The sequence below is a fragment of the Echinops telfairi genome, unplaced genomic scaffold (assembly GCF_000313985.2).
Source record: "Echinops telfairi isolate 266 unplaced genomic scaffold, ASM31398v2 ScPeMD7_7458;HRSCAF=8496, whole genome shotgun sequence".
In the NCBI taxonomy this organism is placed as follows: domain Eukaryota; kingdom Metazoa; phylum Chordata; class Mammalia; order Afrosoricida; family Tenrecidae; genus Echinops; species Echinops telfairi.
In genome coordinates this window covers 32665884-32672583 of record NW_022111358.1, presented here as the reverse complement: position 1 = coordinate 32672583, position 6700 = coordinate 32665884, and positions in this window count along the sequence as shown.

The following is a 6700-nucleotide window of genomic DNA, read 5'->3' as shown; positions in this document are numbered from 1 at the left end:
AGCAATCATGCGCCCACGGTCACGTCCCCAGGGTGTGACACTAACTGACAGCAAGGGACAGTGGCGGAGGCTAGCGATGCCCAATCCTAGCTTGATGACACATGGAAAATTGGACGGTGATAAACACTTACCCTCAAACAAGAGTCGGAGAAATGAGACCAACAAACCCAAAGTGGCAGCCATCTAATTGAAGGTCAAATGCAATCTTACCTCAAAACTATCTTGAATCCTCTGGGGCACAAGGTAGAATATCACTCACTGCCACCGAGTCGATGTCCCCTCAGAGCGCCCTTCTAGGACAGGGTAGACCTGCCCCTGCAACTATCTGAGACCAATTCTTTCCGGCAGTAGAAAGCCCCGTCTTTTTCCTGAGTGCCTGGTGGTTTTGAACTGCTGACCTTGTGGGTCGCAGCCCAATGCATAACCACTCCACCACTGGAGTAGAATAGAGATTGCAAACCACAGTTGCTCCAAATAGAAAGGGCGCTCTTGAGACAGAAGGGTGGTGGGAGGAAAGAGGATTGAGCCCTGCAAGGGTGTGGGTTCAAAGTCGTCTTACACACATGCAGGCTGTGTGGCTCTGCTTCCTCATCCAGCGCACATACAATCCATCCCAGATCACAGCCCAAGGATGCGTCTGGCACCTTGCAGGTGGTCACCTAACCTACACACTTCTCCCCAGGTGAAGACAGCAGCCCCCTGCCAAGTGGGACTTTAAATTCAAGACGGAAACACCTAGACGCGCAGCATGAGTGGGGGAGGAAAGAAACAGCCCACAGACGGGAAGTGTTTGTGAGTGGCGTGAACTCGGATTGAAGCGCTGCTGCCCACAAGCTGGACGCAGCCTCTCCGATGGCAGCCTGAGCAGGTCAGGGGTCCACTTTGTCTTGGGAGCCCCTCCTGAGGGCCTCCCCCAGTTCAGGGCGATTGGCTGTGTGGGCTGAGCCAGCCCGAGTGAGCCCTGTACCAGCAATCTTTGCAGAGCCTGGGGCACATCGAAGGGGCTGACGTTTTATTTATTCCACCCACTTGACTGCACCCTGCCGTGTGCTGGCCACACAGTGGCTGAGTCCCAGGCGCTCTCTTGGGTGGGGAGTCTGCATGCTCAGATGGGACCTGAACCTAGCTGCTGTGCAGTCCGTTCCGACTCCTGGAGCCTCCGTGTGTGTCCCGGTAGAGCTAGGTTCCAGAGAGCTTTCAGTGGCTGATGTTTAAAATGCACCTCAGAGTGGGCTTGAACCTTCAGCCAACCTTTCAGTTAGCAGCCAGGCGTGTTGATCGTTGATACCACCCAGAAAATTCCCAGAGCAGCGGTTCTCAACCTGTGGGTCGAGACCCCTTTGGGGGGTCGAATGACCCTTTCACAGGAGTCACCAGATTCGTAACAGTAGCAAAATGACAGTGATGAAGTAGCAATGAAAATAATTTTATGGTTGGGGGTGGGGGGGTCACCACGACATGAGGAACTTTATGAAAGGGTTGCAGCATGAGGAAGGTTGAGAACCACTGCCTTAGAGGGAAAAGAGACACCCAAGCACCCCCAACGCCCAACCCCAACACACACACACACACACACACACACACACACACACACAATGGAATCAATTCTGATTCACAGTTGCCCTTATAGCACAGGGTTGAGCTGCCCGTGTGGGCTTCCGAGACTGTCCCTCTTTCCAGAAGCAGAAAGCATCATCTTTTTCTCGTGGAACTGCTGACCTTGCCGTTAGCAGCCTCACGCGTAACCCACTAGGCCACTAGGCCTGTCTCCACCACCCATGGCAGGAGGCAATGGGGACCTTCCGCGAGGCTGTTCGGTGGGGGAGTGGGAGGGGAGGGAGGGTGTGATAACGCTGCCCATGCTCTGCGGGCAGTGGCTGGGGAATCCGGGAGGGCTTCGGGAAGGAGGAGGCCTTTGAGCGGAAGTCCACATGGACTTCCAGCAGCGGGAGTGGGAGGGTGGGAGAGGAGGTGGCAAGTGTTTCGGGTCTGCGTCCGTTGGAATGGGATGCCGAGGCACCCTAGGAAGGATGGCTCGAGGCCAATCCTTGGGGAGCTACAGGGAGGCGGGAGAGCAGGGGACTGACCCCCCTCAGCCGTCCACGCTAGGGAGATAAATGGTGAGGATGCACGGATGGAGGGGAGCTGGGCAGGGGGTGGAGGCGGGTACATGTTCACATGCGCGGTCACAAGTCCCCACTTGCATTCCTAATGGGCCCTGCGAGATTGGTTTTCCTCGCTGGCCCAGCTGGCTCTGGCAGATAAGTGGGGCTCTGTGCCCAGAGGCAGGCTTGGCAGAGCAGCCCTCCCGACGGACTGGGTCCTGCTGCTCCCACTCCCCTCCCCATCCCAGCGCACCCAGGCAGGGCACGCACAGCGTCTGGCCCTAGCCTGAGTGAGTGCTGGCCCCATCTCCCAGCCTCCTAAGCCGCTGGGATGCCAGACTTGGGGTCAGGTTGGTGGTCTCTGCATCCAGGTTGGAGAGCCTTCACAGAGGAGCCCACCACCGGGGTCTGAATGGCCGACACCCCCGTGGCCATGTGTGGTCAGCTCCTTGATCTCCTGCCCTCACCACTAGTCTCTAGAAAGAGGCTGAGAGCTACACACACACCCCAATCCTCTGTCCACACCCCTCTCCTGGGAATCCCACTGAGCTCCTTAAGGTAGAGAGGCTTGGAGGGGCCTGTCGGGACATTTTCAGCAGCTCCGGGAAGCAGGGCCTGACGCAGCAGTGGTAGTTTCTCTCTCTGGAAAGAGCTGGGTGATCTCCCAGAAGGGAGGCAGGCAAGAGAAAGCTGAGATGTCGGAGACCAGAGACTCACTCAAGACTCAGCTGTTTGAGTGCACATTTCGTGCCCAACCCCTTGCCCGCCCCACCTCCACCCCCACCAGCTCCCACTCTACCCCCAGGTCAGCTTTCACTGACCCCACTGCCGCCATAGCCCCAGCTACCGCCACCACCACCAGACACAGGTGGTTCAGGCAGCTGGGTGACCCAAAAGGAACCTTGGTGGCGCTGTGGGTGAGCCATGGGGCTGTTCTCGCAGGGCTGGTGGTTGGAAACCCCCAGCTACGCCTTGGGAGAAAGTTGAGTCTGTCTGTTCCCCCAAAGATGGACAGTCTCAGAAACCCTTGCTCAGGTCACTCGAGGTTCTAGAATTGACTCGAGATGGCAGTGGGTCTGGGTGTGGCCGGAAGTCAGAACACAACCTCTGGGTCTGAGACCTCAGATGGAGGAAAGTCCTCAGCCAGCAGGCGCTCCCCCACCCCCTTCCTGAGGTTCAGACAGCCAGGGAGCTCCCTAGTGTGCAAACGGCTAAACAATGAGCCTCAAGGTTGGAAGTTCAAAACCCACAGAGGCACCTCGGACTATAGGACCAGCCATTTGGTCTGAAAGCTCACCGCCTCCAAGACCCTAGGACCCTTCCCCAAAGTCGGAATCCCCTTGACAGCACCCACAACAACAAGCAGTGTCTGAGCCTGGCTCCGGCCCCTAGCACCCTGCCCACCTCCAGGCCTGCTTCTTGTCTCCCAGCGGATTCTGCACCTCCAGCCTTCCTCTGGATGGATGGGTGTGCCTGACATGTCTGGAATTCACTCCACACACATAATGAGGCCATTTTGAGAAGGCCTGCCTCAGGGGGAACCAGAGCCTTGTCTAGTGTCCCCATCCTGACCCCTGCCAACTCCTCCCGGTGGTGCACACCACGCCACAAACAGATAAATGAGCTCCGTGGGCCAGAGCAAGGGCCCCCATCCGCCAACACACACACACACACACACACACACACACACACACACACACACACCTTTCTACCTCAAGAGGTAGAAGCAAAGCCTTTGGGTGTCAAATCTATGACTCTGGCTTTGTAGGAACACAGAAGCCCCGAGAGGTGGCGCCAGGCAAGAGCCTGCTGCGTAGGGTGGGTGCTGCTTACCAATAGCATGGAAAGGGGTTACTAGGAGTCCCTAGGTGGCTCGACTACCAGCCTAAAGGTGACTGGTTCAAGCCCACCTGTAGGTGCCTTGGAAGAGAGGCTTGGTGACCTGCCTCAGGAAGGCTCCAGCCTTGACAAGCCCCTATAGCAGTCCCACTCTGCACACACAGCAGGGTCACCAAGAGGCAGACTCAGCGCCGCGGGAACTAAGGACAACCCCCTCGAGCCGAGGTGCTTGTCGAACGGGAGGCCCAGAAAGCTCTTTGTCTTTCAATGTGGCGGCTGGAGAACCTTCCAGATCAGAGGCAGCCACTAGGTTCATGCACAACAAAGAGCCCAGCACCCAAGAACGAGCTTCCAGCCTCTGAACCCTGGCTTGGACGCGGGCCCCTCACCCTCTGGGACTCGAACCACAAAAGGGGGGCTTCTTGAAGGAAGGACTCAGGAGTCCCCTCACCACCCCATCTTCTCCTGGAGGAGCCCAGCGGCGGGCTCCCGCTGCCACCCTTCCCAGCCTCATCCAGCTCCCAACACCATCCCTGCACTGAGATGAGCAAGAGAAAGGGGGACAGTCGTGGAGCTGGGGCGGCCACAGGGACAAGGCCCAGAGGGGGAGGCGAGGTCTAGTTTCTGCTGCCGTCCCACACACCTCCACCCCCCAAAGAATGTAATTAAGCAGCAGGCCTCTGCCAGGAGCCAAGCTTTCTGCCTTCCGTCTATAAATCACCTTTGGAATCATCTCTCAGCTCCAAGAGCTTCTCCAGGTAGCCCGGTGCCGCCGCCCCCACCCCTGCCAACGCCCCCCCCCCTCCAGGGCGCAGCCAGAGGGGGCTCCAGGGCCCAGGCAGCGATGGCCACTCTCTGCCCTGCCCTCCCTGTCCTGGTTTGGAAAGGCCCTGAGTCTGGGTTCATCTAACCCAGCTCCCTCAACCTAAGAATAAAGCCCCAAGCTCATGCCCACCAGTACCAAGCCCTGTGGGGCCAGCTGGAGCAGAGCCAGGCAAGGCCAATCCGGGAGGGCTCCCTGAAGCGGCAAGTCGGGAGCCAAGGTTTTCAGGAGCCAATAGGTCACAGACAGAGGGTGAAATAGCCAATGTTACGCAGCACTTCTGGTTGTTGTTGTTGTTTTTAACTTGAAAGAGGAAAAATATATTTGCCAGTGACCCAGAGGAACTGGTGCTTGGGAAGATCTGGCCCCGTGGCACTTCCTTGATCCCAGACGTCATTCTAAAGGCTTTACAGGTATCAGCTCATTACTCTTCCCGACAACCCTCTGAGGTTGGCGTGATCACTTCACTCATTTCACAGATGGGGAAACTGAGGCTCCACAGGCCAACTTGCTCTAGGGAGCCCACTAGAGTTCCCGGAGAGCACAGGTGGCTAATGTCCTCAGTGATACATTTCAGGAAAACCGGTCATTGAAAACACTAGGGAACCCAGCTCTGCCCTGACACACACGGAGTCGCTATGCGCTGGCGCCCACGCAATGGCAACGACTTTGGGTGACCCATGAGTACGTGAAAAAGGTCCGTTAGAAGGCAAGCCACTTGGAGGAAGAAAGGTTTGGAGGTGCAAGCGGGTCGGGTTGGAAGTGTCGGAGCCAGCTTTGGGATGTAGGTCAGACGGGCTCAGAAGGAAAGGGGTGGACTGTTGAGTGGGCTCTGAAGGTCTGCTGTGGAGTTCCAAGCTTCACACAGCAATGAACCAACCCCCACTCATACTGAGAACCCATGGTATGAGGCAGAAGGGATTCATCCACATGGTCAGGGGACATGAAGCCCAGCAGGAGACAGGGACAGGACACACGGAAAAAGAAAGGGACTCGTGTTAGATGGCACAACCCGTCAGTGATCAATGCTGAACTGAACACAGGTCTTGACAGCTGGCTCTAGCCATTTCTCAGCACATAGGGTCACATGAGTATATAGATGTAAGATCAGGATGGCTCTAACTTTGGGGGGGGGTGTAAGTTAAGCACACCCTGCCTTTAGGGAGAAGTGGCAGAGAATGTCTCTCTTGCTCTAGGGTGGCTTGAGAAGGGGCTCTGCCACCCAGGGCAGGGCTGCTGGAGCTCGCCACATCCCGAGTCCAGGAAGGGGTGCTTGCCCTGCCCTCTCTCATTGGAAGGGTCCTCCGCTGAGAAGAGTCACCTTTCCTGTGCTCCTGCCCAGACCCAGGGGAGACCTACTCGGAGGACACCCCAGGGTCACAGCTCCCTGCAGCACACCCCTTGCCCCTTGTCACCATCTCATGCCTGGCTGAGTAGCTTCAACATGTACCTGCTGGACAGTGAGCCGGATGAGGAGGGGAGGGGGCACCCACACTCTGAGGGGTTCTGCCACACTCTCTCCAGCTTTGTTAGTGATTAGGCTCACCCTCAGATGACCAAGTGTGGGATCTGGGAGGGTCTGGCTGGCTTTGCCAGGGGGTCTGCTCCTGGGAAAAGCTGCCAAGAGGGAGGAGGGAGACACCTGCTGCTGAAGGGCCTGGTGTCCATATCCACTTAGTAGGGACAGGCTTCCCAGGCCCGAGCCCCTCGGGGGCCAAGGGCTGGAGGTGAGGCTAGGAGCCAAGGGTCCAGGCACCACTCTTCACTCATCTCTCAGCCTCTGTGGTCCTGAAACAACGTTCCCTGACCGCTGCCCCTTCCCGGGAGCCTCCCGCACCTATGAAAGCAGGTTCCCAGGAGGCTGCTGGGCACAAGGCTCCTGCTAGTACCATGCTGGGCTCGTATTCAGTTTTGTTTTAGCAAAATGTGGTCC